Raw genomic sequence first — 15574 nt, forward strand, 5'->3', positions numbered from 1 at the left:
AGGATTTTGCCCTTATGTGAGATGGATCTTATGGAGAGCTCTATCTATAAGGATTCTTTCTCCTCTATCTTCACTTGCATCTCCACCCTCCCGTTCCAACCTAGTTGCCAATCCCTCTAGAAAGCAGAGACTCAGTCTTCTTGCTGAATATTTTGCCAGTTCGGGATCTAGAAGACCCTGTTATTTTACTTGCTCTTGGTTCGGAGAGTAGCAGGCAGTCATGGCAGCAAATGAAAGTGTGATTAAGCATGGATCTCCAGGGGCAGTAAAGGTCATTATTCGCGCCATGTTTCAAATGCACTGAGAAATGAAAGCAGGAATGATTCTGTTGCTAGAGCTGAGGTAATGATATTGATAATGGTGGTGAGACCACTGAGATTCTTCCCACAGGAGGGTCTGAGCTGATTTAGGGAAGGATAAGATGGTGTGCACTGCAGTTTCCCTCATGACCCTAAGTCATATATCACCTTTTCTCTGCTGAAAACCACATGGTCCATGTTTCCCTTCTTTCTCCAGCTCTTTCCTGGAGGGTAAATGTAGTTTGGTCCCCTAGGTTTGCTGCCCAATCCATGCCCTCAGGTGTGGTCTTCCCATGTCTTACACTGATGGTAATGGATGGAAGTAAGAAAGCTCACGTCTTAGAATTGGAGAAGGCTTCCTGGATTTCAAACTCCTCTGGCATGTCCCTTCACTCAAACCTTCCTCCCACAGTCTCGTGAGCACTGAGCAAGAAAATCCCCTCTCCTGTCCCCAGGCAGGGTAGATAGAGTTGATTAGAAAGCCCCTTTGAGAGCCATCATGTTGGCATATAAAATGACTGCCAATGAAGGGAGACAGTCGGCTGGCTACATACACCAAGAGGGGGGAGAGTTGGAGTCAAGCTCTTGGCATAACACTGGGCAAGTCCTTTGACTTCTTGATTCATTCTCCTCATCTATAAAACGGAGTTAATAGTCACTGGTCTCAATCACAAAATAAACACAACATGGCCGATAAGCAGGTAAAAAATAATTTAAACCCCCTAAAAAAAAAAAAAAAAACTGCACATTTTAAGCTACTATAAGAAGCATTCTTACCCATTAAATCAGGAAATATAAATTAAATTATAATTCTTGCATTAGCAAGACAGTAGGGACATAGGCTTTCTCACCACTGGCAGAGGGTAAATTTGTACAGTCTTTCTGGATAGCAATTTGTACGTCTAAATTTTAAAATATATATGTATTTTTTGTCTTAACAATCTACTTGTAGGAATTTATTGCTCAGTGATCGTAGAACACTGTATATAATACAACACCATTTATGTAAATGCACACACATAAAAAACCATTTTCTGCATATGGAAAACGCATTAGGAAGGAACAAAGATGTCCTGTCAGAAAGGACTTCGGCCTCATCTGTATGTTAATTTTTTTTTTTTTAGAAAGAGAAATTATGAAACACTTCTGTAATTAAAAATTAAGTTAAAAATTTTTGAAGAAAAATATCAAGGCTGTGCGTGAAGATTTATTTCTAAGGCCATGATCATTGCGTTGTTTACGATAGCAGAAACGGAAAGTAACATCGGTTCTCACAGAAGGAGATGAGATTTAAAACATGATAAATAGAATGTGAAATACTCTCCAGGCCTTTGGGGCCAATTTTAGGTTCATCTCATAGACTAGACTCCTTCTTTCCTGGAGTTCAAACTAGGAAAACAATAGAAGGAGATTTAGTGACATGGGACAGTGTTCACAGTATGTTTCTAAATGAAAAATGTAAATCACAAAACTCATTTACAGTATTATCCTATATTTGTACAACAATAATGTGTGTATATATGTACATATGTATGATATATGTCTGTTCTGTATATCCATAGAAAAGTAACTGAAAGCAAGACCCACCAACATGTTAGCATTGCTTGGCTGCAGGTGAGATGACTGTAAATTACTCGTATTTTCTTCTTTGAGTTGTTCTTTATTTTCTAAAATTGTAACAGTAAAGCTTTGTTATATGAATGTTTAAGTTATTAAAAATAACCTCTACTCTTGTAAAATGACCTAGATTATGGAGACCATGAGCTAAATTCTTGCCCCCAAATTATAGGTTTGTGTGATCTAGAATCTGGAAGGGACCTTCCAGCCAACTGAGTGAATACTTTCTTTTATAAAGACAAGCACAAAGCAGGTTCCTAGGAGGCGGAGGTTGAAGATCTCCCAAATGCCCACCTTTCCAAACTGCTCTAACACTCTGTCATCTCTAGCATCAGCTACTCCCCCTCTCCTTGGTACTCTCCCTCCTGCCTTTGGGTTCTGTAATTCGCTTCAATGTCTCACAGAACTCATGAACCATATCAAGGAGATGGCTCATGCGGCTATGGAGGTTGGCAAGTCCCAAATCCGTGGGTCACAGATAGGCTGACAAACCCAAATCAGCAGGCCAGACAACAGGCTGCTGGCTCACAAGGCTGCAGAAGCTGGCAGATCAGGTCAGACAATAGGCTGCTGGCTCATGGGGCTGCAGAAGCTGGCGAATCCCAGAATTGGCAAGTCAGACAGCAGGCCACTGGCTCAAGTCCTAAGAACCAGAGGTCAGACAGTGGCGAACCAGATACAGGATCCAGATGGAGAAAGAAAGAGCCCCGTCAGAGCATGTGAATATATACATTAGATATAGAGCTCACCCTAGGGAAGGGCATGACCTGAGTAAGAGTGGGACCTGAGTCATGCCCTCCTGCAAGGCCGTGACTCAAGAGCCACCCCACGGTAGTTCTGCCTCATTAACACACAGAGGTTAGGAATTACAGTACATAAAATGGAGGATAATTAGGATAACTACAACAGATCACAAAATGGACGATAACCACACCATACTGAGACTCATGACCTAGCCAATCTAACACACAGCACCAATCACCATGCCTTACTAGGCTTCCATATACCTTATTTGCATGGTCCCACCCAGTCACTGTGTGAGAGTCATAAAGACTATGGCTAGAAGGTCCATATTAAGTAACTCACTGCACCACACCAACCAACCAACCAGTTGCCATCAAGTCAATTCCAACTCACGATGAGATGACCTAATTAATCCAACCCATCTCTTTATATACGAGGAGACCTGGACCAAGGAAGTGACCAGGCAGAGATTACACAGCTGTTCAGTAGCACCAGAGTCTTTTTGCTCCTCCTCCACGGTTCTTTCTTCTAGTTCCATACACAAATGGGACTCCCCTCAAGACGCAAAAAAGACAAAGCTCTTTGTCCACCTCTTCCAAGGGAACAGGTGGATTTTAGATCAGAGCAGACTTGACTATAAAGAAAGTACGTCATGTGTTCATATCTCTTTAGAAACATCATGCTGTTTTTATATTTCATCAAATTCATGATACTATTAATTTTGGTTGGTTTTTAAAATACTTTTTTAGAACACTTTTAGGTTTGCAGAAGAATTGTGGAGAAATACAGAGAGTTTCCATTTACCCCCTTCCTCCTGCACTGTTTCTCCTACATCTTGTATTTCTGTGGGACATTTGTTACAATTGATGAACCAATATTGATACGTTGTTATTAACTAACATCTATAGTTCCTTGGAAACTCTATGTTCCCATCAGGGTTCACTCTTTGTGTTGTACAATTTTATAGGTTTTGACAAATGCTTGATATGTATCTACCATTATGGTGTCTTACAGGAATAATTTCACTGTCCTAAAAACACCCTGGGTCCCACCTATTCAGCCTTCCTCTCCCGAACCCCTGGCAACCACTGATCTGTTCTTGTCTCTATAGTTTTGCACTTTCCAAAATGTCATATAGCTGGAATTATACAGTATATAACTTTTTTGACTGGCTTCTTTCACGGAGCAGTATTTGATAGCTCATTTCTTGTCACTGAATAATACTCCATTGTGTGGATGTACCACAGTTTGTTGGTCATTCACTTATTGAAGAACATCTTGGCTGCTTCCAAGTTTTGCAAGATGCCATTAATTTCAAGAACACCATTATTTTATGAAAAGAAAAAAATGTCGCCAGTTAAAATGGCAAGACTGTAACAGGCATCCAAGTCTCAGATGTGCTGAAATTTGAAAAAGAAAATCTTCAAATTGATGAAATATGGTAATCAGTAGCTACATAAAAACATGAAAGTGTTACAAAGGGTATCTGCAATTTCTTACCAACCCCCTTTGATGGAAAGCAGTTAAGCCTTTGTCTAGATGGCCCCCCAATTCTGCTCTGAAGAAGCCTTAACTGACCAAGAAGGCAAGCTGGGGTAGATTTTTAGAATCACAAACTTCCAGAGGTAGGTGGGACCTTGTTATCGTGTGCTGTCGAATCTATTGCTACTCATGGTAACCCTGTATGACAGACTAAAACTGCTCCATAGGGTTTACTAGGCTCTAATCTTTATGGGAGCAGATTGCCAGGTCTTTTCTGCCACGGAGCAGCTAGTGTATTTGAACCACCAACCTTTTAGTCGGCAGCCAAGTACTTAACTATTGGCACACCTGGGGTCCTGGAAGGGACCTTCCAAAAAAAACCAAACCCATTGCCATTGAGTTGATTGCAACTCATAGACACCCTATAGGACAGAGTAGAACTACCCCATAGGGTTTTCTAGGCTGTGATCTTTAGGGAAGCAGACTGCCACATCTTCATCCCACAGAGCAGCTTGTAGGTTCCAACTGCTGACCTTTCAGTTAGCAGCTGAGCACTTAACCACTGCACCACCAGGGCTCCCGGAAGCGACCTTAGGGGTAAAACATATAGATGTTAATATAAAGTCATTCATTAAGATGATGCATTTAAAACAGTAAACTCGGTTGAGGAAAATATCTGAAAGTTAGATTTAAAAAAAATTCACCTTTAAAATATATTAAAGAGATCAAAAAAACCAAAACCCAATGCCATCGAGTCAATTCCGACTCATAGCAACCCTATAGGACAGAGTGGAACTGCCCCATAGAGTTTCCAAGAAGTGGTTGGTGGATTCAAACTGCTGACCTTTGGGTTAGCAGCCATAGCTCTTAACCACTATGCCTCCAGGATTTCTTATATTGAGGAAGAAGCCCATAATGCTTACTTACATTAAGTGGTCAAAATATGAGTTGAAACCAGGTCTGTCTTGATTGTTACACTGATGTTTCTTTCACTGACAATTTAGAATAGTTTAACAACTTGATAACAAATTTACTCACAAATATTGATCATATATTAGGTATAAAGGAAACCAGCTGTAATTTTTAATACAGTGAGTGGATAAACTCACTTATTAAGTGTGTGACCTTGCACAAATCATCAGACCACCCCAGCCTCAGTTTCCTCATCTGTAACGTGAAATGCTAATTGTTACCTATAAGGAGTTTGCTCAGATGTAAATTTAAGGTTTTTTTTTTCAATTTATTTTGCCTTATAAAACATTTCTAAATTAGAAACAAATCTCCCACCAAAATTTACTACTCTACTTTCTACCTTAACTTCCCAGTATGGTCTACTTAATTCCTCCTCCTTTGTCTTGTCTTTTTCACCTCCTGGCCCCCAGCCTCTCTCCGGTTGGTGGTATCCTAGGTGCCCACAGTTTTGGGACTTGGGGAGTAGAGACTGAATAAACAGGGGGAGTTGGGCTCCAGGGAGCAGGTTTCCCCTCTGCCAGGTGTCTGCACAGTAAGAAGACTCCTGACACGAGAGTTGGAGTGGGGATGTAGGTGGTTTTATCCTTTTAAGGTTGAAGGAAAGACCCAGACTTTGGAATCAGTTGAACTTAGGTTTGAATCCTGGCTCTGCTATTTACCAGTTAACTGTGTGACTAACTGGGTACTGTCAAGTCAATTCCAACTCATGGTGGCCCCCTGTGTACCAGAGTAGGACTGCTCCATGGCTGATTTTTCAGAAGTAGATCGCCAGGCCTTTCTTTCAAGGTGTCTCTGAGTGGACTTGAACCTCCAACCTTTCAGTTTGCAGCCAAACTTGTTAATTGTTTGTACCACCCAGGGACTCCTAATGGTGTGACTAGTATGCTCTATTAGTTCCTCAACTGAAAATTGATGGCAGTTAATACCCACTTTGCGGGATTATTGGGTTAGAATTAAATCATATAATATAGCTAAAACATTGAGTATGTAGTAGCTGCTCAATAAATGGTGCCTATTATAGACTTTTGGAGCGCTGGTGGTGCAGTGGTTAAGAGTTCGGCTGCTAACCAAAAAGGTCGGCAGTTCGAATCTACCAGCTGCTCGTTGGAAACTCCATGGGGCGGTTCTACTCTGTCCTGTGGGGTCGCTATGAGTTGGAATTGACTCAATGGCAATGAGTTTCTTACAGACATTTAGTTCTGATCAAGGTAGAAAGCAGAAGTTCTTGCCCAGATTTCTAGGCAAGATATAGACATTCAAAGTAGCTTTGGACTTTACCGAAATTGTGGCTAAAATATCATCCAAAGGTATTTTTATCATTGATAAATTAAGCCACCCTGTTGTTTTCATGACTGAATATGCTATATATACTATATACTACCAACCTTTCAAAAATTTTTAAACTTTCAGAATTCTAAGAATAAATATACATTTTATATTTGGTAAACATCTGCTTTTTTTTTAATGTTGCATAGACTAGTCTAACCTGATAATAAATTTACCCACAAATGTTGACTATCTATATTGGTGTGAAAGGAAACCACTGTTTTAAAAAAAAAAAAAAAACAGCAAATGGGGTAAACACTGAACAAACGCACAAACTGATCCAAATGTTTATAAAGCACGGATTCTTCTGGAACTCAGTGCTCTGACTTTACATTTTTTAAAACATAGAGAGTCAAACTTTGTTCATACTTGAATTACGTACTTTGCATAACTTTAACCCACAGGACTGGGGGGGATAGAAAAGCTCCCACTGCAGAACATCTAAGGAGACTGTGAGCAAGTCAGAACACTAATCACAGTGAAAGAAGTGCCCCTCACTGCAGGCTCTGTCCTCCTGCAGCCTACTCTGGCCAGATTATTTTGGGTTCCCCGTGCTGGACTTGTCTAAGTGGCAGAAACAGGTTGGAATTTTCAAAAGGGATTTGTCTTTTAAATTAATGTTTGCTAATATGCCCTGAGGAGGTTGATGGGGAGCACACAGTTTTTTAAAAAAAAAGTCATAGATAAATGCATACCCTTGCTACTTATAATCATGGCAAAGCTTAAGTAATTCAGGCGTGAGCATGGTTTTTTTAAAAAAGTACGGAACAGGATTTACGAGTTGAGAATGTCTGCCTAAACAAGCTCATCCGTCTGAATACTTTCAACTACAGTTCACATTTGTTGAACACAAGCAGGTTTGGTCAATGTGCCACGTTTGCTCAATAAGTGTTTTGGAACGCCCCGAAACAAACCAGCGTGCGGCTCTTAGGCTAGCTTGACGGAGGGTGGACAGAGAACCCCACAGGGAGGTGTGAAAACCACTTGACCTGGTGAACTGGGCATCCATCCTGGCATTACAAGCACTGGTAGGGGATCTGACCACACTCACCACCCTGTCCCTGCAAAAAGGATGTAACACTAGTCACTCATCTCTTGGGGGCCTTATAGGGATTACTGTCGCCGTCACTGTCATTTATGATCTCAGACAGAGGAGGAAGCTGCTTTGTTCTGTGTGGTCAGAATTGATCCCATAATAATTTCTGAGTATTTTAATGTTAATTTCTGGCTTGCTTTCAAATATCATTAATGGAGAATATCACAGCAGACACAGAGCATCAAATGCCCACGTGTTTCCTTCAGCCTGCTCAGTCCGAGGACCTGGCTTTACAGATGACCATATATGAAGTTGATACCTATAACTCAGCATGATAGTATCTCTGATTCTCAACCCCCAAGGTAAAGGAGGAATTGACCTAAGGACACTCCATTCTAATTTTCCGTCTCTGTCAATGCTAACCAGAGCTCCTGGAGCAGCGTTGTGGGGGTGGGGAAGATGGTTCCACCATTGATGTTAGGAGCGACTGTTTTTGTTAGAGCCATGTTTATTTCTGGAGTACTTGTAGGGGAGAGGTGGGCTCCAAAGAGAAGAGGACTCGGCGTGGTTCAGGTATGACCGATCATCTGGACAACCGACTCAGGGACTTTAAAGTGTATGGAATAGAGGCGTGCCAGGTACTTTCCACACATGAAGCTAAAAAATCACTTGTCTTCTGGGGAAAGAGGTAGAATGAGAGCTAGGAACAAAGATCCAGTTGTGAAGTCTAGTACGTAACGTGAAGACGTTTGAATACATGTTCTCCCTTAAATAATTTCTGGGGAATGTGAATGTTTTGCTAACCTGATTATTTTTAGCCAGCCCTTTTAAAAGATAGAGGCGCCGGAAAACCAGCAACCCCAGAAAATACTAATTCGTGTTTGCACTTGTGTTAAAATTAATTAACATTAGCATATTCAGTGATGCAATAGGCAATTAAAGACTTTTGAAGAGAGAAGACAAAAATGTAAATATTATATGTTCAAAATCAGTATCATAGCATTTTATAAAAATGTTGGCTTATGTCCAGGATCTGAGGGTGGGGGTGGGTTTGGTTTCTTTGTAGCTAGAGAAATATGAGTGGAAAGGAATCTGTCTTATTTCCTTAAAAATAAAAGGCTTCTTGTTTTATACAGCACAGTAAATGCTTTTTTGTTTTTCTTACCTGCCGGCAGAGTCTGTAGAAAATTTTTCTAGCAAGCTATGCTGTTTTTCTCTCTTTGGGGACATGATGACACTGGTTTTGTAGCAAAACAGTATTTGCTTATTAGGCATTTCTTCAAAAATCCTGAATAAGCAGCTCTGTTCTCTCCAGATTTTTTGTTCCACATGTTAAACATTTCATTGCAATTTGAACTTCAATTGTGTGTATGTGAGTATGCATTTGTGTGTGTGTGTGTGTGTGTGTGCAGGCGTGTGCATTGATAGGAAGGCACGAAAAGGGAGTGCATAAGAATTCTTGAAGGTTTTTATTTAAAAAATTAATTCCTTACCATTATGTATTGGAGTCGTTACAGAAGGCTGTTACATACAGCCAGACCAGATCCCATCAATCTTAAGCAGTGGGGGTAAGGAGGCAGGGTGGAAGAGGACATGAAATTTGGTGTTTGAGTAGATGGGATTTAATTTTCAGAAAACATTTCTCTCGTAAAATGGATAGCACCCCAGTGTTAGCCCTGACCTCCATGATGTCAATGTCATCATGCAAGCATGGCTAAGATAAGCCTCAAAGTAAAACAAAGAAACATTGCCTCTCAGCACAACATAGATTTCTTCTCTTCCAGTATGTTCTATCTATAGCCTTTTAGTGTTCCTGTTCATGGCTTGTTGCTTTAAAATTTAGCTTTTGCAGGGGGAGGGGGGAGAAAAATCATTTTTGCATTTTCTATGCTCTCAGCGAGTGCAGTCGCTACTGCAAGTCTTAGCATTATTTAGGTCAGTATCTTAAGGACAGCTTTTATCGTTTATGACAGTCAGGTATACATCCAGAAGGAACTCAGAACCCACTTATTTTTCTGTACTGATTTTATTCTGCTCTTAAGTTTAATAAAATTCATCCACATTTTAATAAAATTCTGTCTGAGAAGTATCTGCCGTTCTGCTCTGCAGATACATTTAGCAGGATGCATGCACGCTGCTTGTGGTTGAAGGCTATATAGCATCGGTACAGACAGCTGATGGTGCATTCTTCTACAAGCTCGCCAGCCCCGTTTAGGATTTTGAAAAATAACCTAGACATTCTATACCCTTCTTCAGAATTATTCTTTACTTAGCAATAGCTTAACAGTTTTTGTTGTTTTTGCTGTTAGCAATTCTATGAAATTAACAGTCTATAAAATGCATCCTGGACCAGATACCTACTGTATGGAAAGCTTTCTTCAAGAGGAGGATATGACAGCGTTCATCCCAGCTTATTTTCTTCCTTAGCCAAAGGATTGTTTGATTCTCAGAAGCAGAAGGACACCATCATTGTGCGGCAGCTCTGCTAAAGTGTATGAAATGCCTTCTACTGTCTGGTGGCAGAATTTGGAGTTTGCTAAACAGTGTTTAGTGATTGGGCTCATCTTGCATCACCAGCTGATGACATTTTTCTTTGTTCCCTCCTACCCAGTTGAACCAAGACTCTGAGGCTGATATGCAATGTCACTTACAACATTAATCAGATACTGCATTTAAGGTGAGCTGTCCCTTGCCTCCTCCTTCCCCAGTGCTCGTGTGCTGCATGCAATGCGTACCCTGCTTCCGCGAGCCTAAGATGGCAGGCAGGATTAGGCGTGCTTGGGCTGTGCGAGCCTGCTGTGTATAGAATTCATTACACGTTGCCTAGTATTTCAGATGTGAGTATGTAAATGCTCTGTGTGCCATGTCATCTGGTAGCGAAGGCTTGTTTTTGCCTCATTACAGCCTTAGATATTTCAACATAACCTTTCAGTTCCGATTCATTTGCTTCTGGATGTTTGCTTTTCATCACATTCAGAATAGGATTTTACCTTTTTTTTTTTTTAATGAAGCCAAAACAAAACCAAACCTAAAAACAACAAAACTCTGCTACCAGATGGTGTCTCCCCTTTCTTCCTGCATTTGCTGTCTTTTCAATAATGTATGTTGTATTGTTAATTAATGTGAATATCAAATTAAACACTTGAAACTTACATATTTATTATGCAGGTAGGAGGCAAGGTGGAATCTATTTTTAACTCCTAGGCACTCCATGGCGTGCAAACCACTCGGGTTCTCAAATTTGTGTTTTCAGTGCTGGTATCCGTGGTTTTGATTTTCAGCAAATGTGACAGTGGCCTTTGCAGTGGTCAGTTCCGGGCTTTGAACTCTCAGAGGAGGAAGGGAAAAAAAAATTCAACACACCACCTCCTTGGTTGCAGCCTCAGAGAAACCTTGGATGAGAGAAACTTCTTTTTTCAATCTTGTCTTCCTATTGATAAATTCAGTTCTCGTGATCACAGTACATTCAAGCTGCTCTGCGTATGATTTTTTTGGTGACAATTGCATCTAAAACTTGTGAGCAAGAAGACGGAGAAATCACTTGGTCTCCATCGCTTTACATAAAAATGGCTGAGTGTCTTGTCATGCTAGCACTGCATTGAGTTATCCATACAGGTAGGTTGAAATTTGCATGTTTTATAGATTTTTTTGGAGCCGTGCAGCAAAAACATTAGATGGATTAAGATATCACTTTTAAAACAGAAATTAAATGAGACAGTTGTAATCTTTTGGGGGGGAAGGTATTAAATCGGATAGCCTCTCCTACTGATACACTATATAAATGTGTAGCTTTTATAAACTTACCAAATGACTCTGCTATAAAAGTGAGATTTTTCTTTTCTTGAAAAAATTCATACATATGATAGGTGTGGCGCCATTAGACAACAAAAGAATTTTTTGAAAAGTCTGTTGATTCGGCTTCATTTTAGCTTGAAACTAAAAATAAATGGATATCTGGAGCTACTTTCAACCTGCGCAAACAGGCTTCACCAGAAACATTAAAAATATTTAAATTTTAAAAAGCGGTCTTTCAACGTGTTGTATTAAAGATTCAAATAAAGACATATGCTTCCCAAATCAATTTTAGGTGATATACAAGAGTGAATACATTATTTGTATATCTATTATTTGAAGGACTGAGGAATTACAATTTTTAAAGGGGGAAATATTAAATATAGATGACCCTCTTAGAAGAAACAGCCTCACTGAGCCTTTAGAATGGTTGATTTCAGAACAAACAGCTGGGGTTCTATAGGTACCAAATTTCGGCACTTTTCAAAATAATTTCATGGGCTCTTTCCTTTGAGCATAACTTCTCAAATATATTTTAGTTTCGAATTAACACTGGGCCAGAACATGTTTCCTTGGTAACCAAATCCTATTTAAAAATGCAACAACAGATATGCAAAAGAAGGTCTTAAAAAAAGAAACAAATGTTTAATGAAGTTTTTACAGTTCTTCTTCCTCTCATATAGAGTCTGAACTGGTTTTAGATGTTTTTAAATGTGAGCTTTAAGTCTTAAAAATTAAGCCATATTTCTACACTTACAGAGAAAGCTTGCACGATGAGAGCTTTTCCCTTCCTTCTTTTTACTCGTTACTGTCAAAACTAAGGTTTTCTTTGTAATATGCTCCAAAATGCTAGCCAAGGTTTGTGTACAAAGGTGCAGTTTCACTATCACAAGTTCACCAGCGCCACGGAAACAAAAGGTATTTTAGAAATTCTGAGAACCAGGAAATGCTTATGCCCTTGTTTTCCCTGATCCCTCCATTGGTAAGCTCAGAGCTCATAGTAGAGAAGGACCCAACCCAAACCCATTCGTACTGAGAAGTGCACATTGAGCCTTTGTGGAAACGTCTTTGTAGGTGTGTTAGGAGGAAGATGGTGCCAAACCTGAAACCTCCCTGAGGTTTGCCCCGATGTGAAGAACATTGACATTCAGAAACCATCTTGTACAGAGTTGCTTTATTCTAGCAGTTTCTCTAATGTTCCGCAGTACTATCTGTAAAATCGGATCTCTTGTGGGCTAAAGGTTTGCTTGTTGTTGTTGTTTTGGTTTAGCTTTTTTTGTTTGTTTGCTTTTGGGAGGCTGACTCTAATATTTTGCTTGGTGTCTTTCTGGCTCAATTATATTAGAACATGATTCATCTCGTAGTGATTTCATTCTCTGGGCTTGCCGTGAAATATGCTTCCTACGACACCTTTTTTTTTTTTTTTTTTGGAGCTGTTTGGGAGCCATTTTCCTCCTTCTTGGTGACTTAAAATGACTAAGTGCATTTTGAATATGCATCAATCAGAAGATCGTAAAATGAAGGGAAATGTCAGAAACCTGATTTGGTATTGCCTATTTATTTAAAAAAAAAAAACAAACAATTTTTTTTTTTTTTTTATTTTAGTACCAGTAGCATTAACAGTTGCAGCAGGATCAAGCTAATTGTCATTTGCTCTTGAGCAAATAATGAGCCAGGCATTTGTAATTAAAACACTGTTGCTATCCAGAAGGATTGCAACTGCAATGTCTTCTATTTTGATAGGCCAGTACAAATTAATCATTTTGAAGCCATTTGAATCTTAATTACAAGATTATATGGATGCAATGGAATTGTTTTATCATAAAAATGAATGCCTTACAGATTCCACAGTGTATTTGTTCTTTGTAAGATGTCGATCCTTTTGTTTTTAACTCAGCATGGTTGCGTCATCTTGTTGTAGATTTTTGTACCTAATGATTTTTTTGTGGCATTCTTCATTTCTATTGCTCTTGATCTTGTCCAAAAGAACTTTAAACACAGTTCAAGGAGCTAGAAAACCACACATGACTGTTGGAAAGTACACTGTACCATTGTCATTCTAATAAACGGAACAGTGAATGGAAGAATAATTATTATTTATTACTTTGTTGTGTTTCGCCTTAATGTTCTGCCATCATATTTCACAGAAATGTTTATAAGGCACAAAACCCCTTTAAACTTACCCATTTACAATTATTACTGGATTTCCTAAATTAGCTGGCAATGCTTCCTGCCAACTGTAGAGGATGGCACTTACCACCTCTTACCGTTTAAAAGATTATGCTTAACCCATTTATGCTTTTCAGCTAAGGTGTTTATACCGGGCAGGCCAGAGCAGGTGCGACAGGAAGAGCATGCAAACAGATGCTTTGTTCTCACCAAAGTGAAATAGGCAAATTTGTGGTTTTCTGCCTGAATAATTTACAGTATAAAATTCTCAAATGTTTATTCTTTGGAGAATAGGAAATGTTTTTCCAAGCTTTAACTCAGTGGGAATAACAAGATTGCATCTCTTGTTACTGAAGTGATGTTGACCATTTCTCAACCATTTCTTTGGATCCCTCATAAACCCATGGACTCATAGCCAAACCATGACTTAGAGACTCTTCCTTGGTTGAAGTGGGGAGAAGAATCTAGAAAAAAGATCTAGTACCTTTGTCTTTAGTACCAAATCATGCTAAACCTTTGGTTTCCTGGTACCATGTGGTTCGTTCTAACAGCTCCCTTCCAAGGGAAATGCTTTTCTTAACAACTTTATTGGTAATCAAACATTCAGCACATTTATTGAGCACCTACTAGATGCCAGGCATTATTTCAGAGTCTGGGAATATAGTAATCAACAAGACAGACCATGGCCTACCTCTTATGGACCCATGTCTAGTTGGGGGGGGTGTACAAAATAAATACATAAGCAAATAACTAAAAAAGACAAGTGCTACGAAAAAAATAAAACCAAATAAATAAGAGTAATGAGATGAGGGTAGTAGAACCACTTTGGAATGGTTGGTCAAGGCAAGCCTTCCCAAGGAGGTGGCATCTCATGAAGCCCTGCATGATGAGAAGGGTCCAGACAGGTGAAGATCTTACCAGGCAGAGAAATGCTCGTGCTAAAACTGCAGACTTTCCTTTTTTTTCATTTAACTGTTACTATCTCAGGGTCAGGTCTGACAAATTGGTGGGTTGAGCCTCATTTAGGCAAGCTTTCCCCGCAATGAGAAGTTGACCAGGTTGGCCAGGCTCCCCTGTCTGGTCTTAGCTAGTCAAACCCCCATGACTTGGTGCCAGCAAGGTCACTGCCTTTGACCCAGTCATCCCATGAGATGGCCTGAGAAGGTGCAATGAGACTTTGGGCATGATGTACATCCTTGGTGCTGTTGAAATTCTGGCCCAGGTTCAGCACCAACCCAAGAAATCCGCAGAAGAAATTCTCTCCGAGCAAGGAAATTTCTGGAAAACCTCTTGCTTTCTTTTTCATTAAAACTCCAGAATTTAAACGCATTGGTAAAACTTTGAGATAGCCATTTACTTTAATTTTTTTCCGAAGGCAAATGGAGGAAGGGTGTGTCACATCTTGACCATGGATTGTCTCCGTCCTCTAATACCTCTCACCAGAGTGAGAGTTTGTTCAGGTTTTCACTGAAGGCTTCTGCTCTGCAGACGTCTTTGCCTGTTGGTGGCTTTCTAAAGACCTCGCTACTTGGAATGGTTTTGCTTTATTAAAGCAGATAGTACTAAGAAATTTCTTCTTAAGAACCAAAACTCTTTTATGCCTTTCAGGTTAGCCTGCTGACGAAGGTCGGAGAACAAAGGAATAGGTTTGCTTTACAAGTTAGAAACTTTGAAGCCTTCTGAATGTTTCAGAAAAAAAAAAGCACCTTCTAAAATAGATTCATAAGTTGACAGACATTGCTTATCACAAGTTAGAGGCAGCCTGGCTGGCCCTCAATGCTACTGCCTCCTTACACGTTGCTACATTTTGAGGGGCTCCGAAACATTTCCTTGCAGGAAGAAAAGCTCGTGTTTTGTAGGAGAGTATTGCACATCAGTGGAGGAGGGGCCTTCAACTTGGCTCACTTCTGTGAGTACTTGTCGAGCATCTAGAATGGAATATGACACCATCCCTATGAAACAGGCCAAGCTCCCACCCAAGGCTAGAGCAATGTATGGACAGGCACAATTGTGTGTCTTCCCTGTTGGAGAAAGAAATGAATGGCGTGCTCTTAGTGGCCTTTTATACTGTCCCTTGAAGGCAAAGGAGCCCTGGTGGTGCAGTGGTTAAGTGCTTGGGTGCCAACCAAAAGGTTGG

At 40.0% G+C, this 15574-nt stretch overlaps 1 protein-coding gene across 11 annotated transcripts in view; it reads left to right on the top strand.

Moving 5' to 3' along the window:
* The window catches only part of ZBTB38 (zinc finger and BTB domain containing 38), a 146154-nt gene that overhangs the window by 63978 nt on the left and 66602 nt on the right, over positions 1–15574 (top strand). For 5 of the 11 annotated variants that reach the window (XM_064275510.1, XM_064275511.1, XM_064275512.1 and 2 more), the window contains one exon: positions 10088–10153. The exons of 1 other annotated variant lie outside the window; for it this stretch is intronic. The gene's annotated coding sequence lies outside the window, so the exon portion shown is untranslated. Of the gene's footprint in view, positions 1–1861; positions 1914–6696; positions 7839–8747; positions 9969–10087; positions 10154–10757; positions 11092–15574 lie in introns of those variants that run through there. 5 more of the 11 variants (XM_064275513.1, XM_064275509.1, XM_064275514.1 and 2 more) reach the window with 5 other exon arrangements.

The sequence above is a fragment of the Loxodonta africana genome, chromosome 23, assembly GCF_030014295.1.
Source record: "Loxodonta africana isolate mLoxAfr1 chromosome 23, mLoxAfr1.hap2, whole genome shotgun sequence".
In the NCBI taxonomy this organism is placed as follows: Eukaryota; Metazoa; Chordata; class Mammalia; order Proboscidea; family Elephantidae; genus Loxodonta; species Loxodonta africana.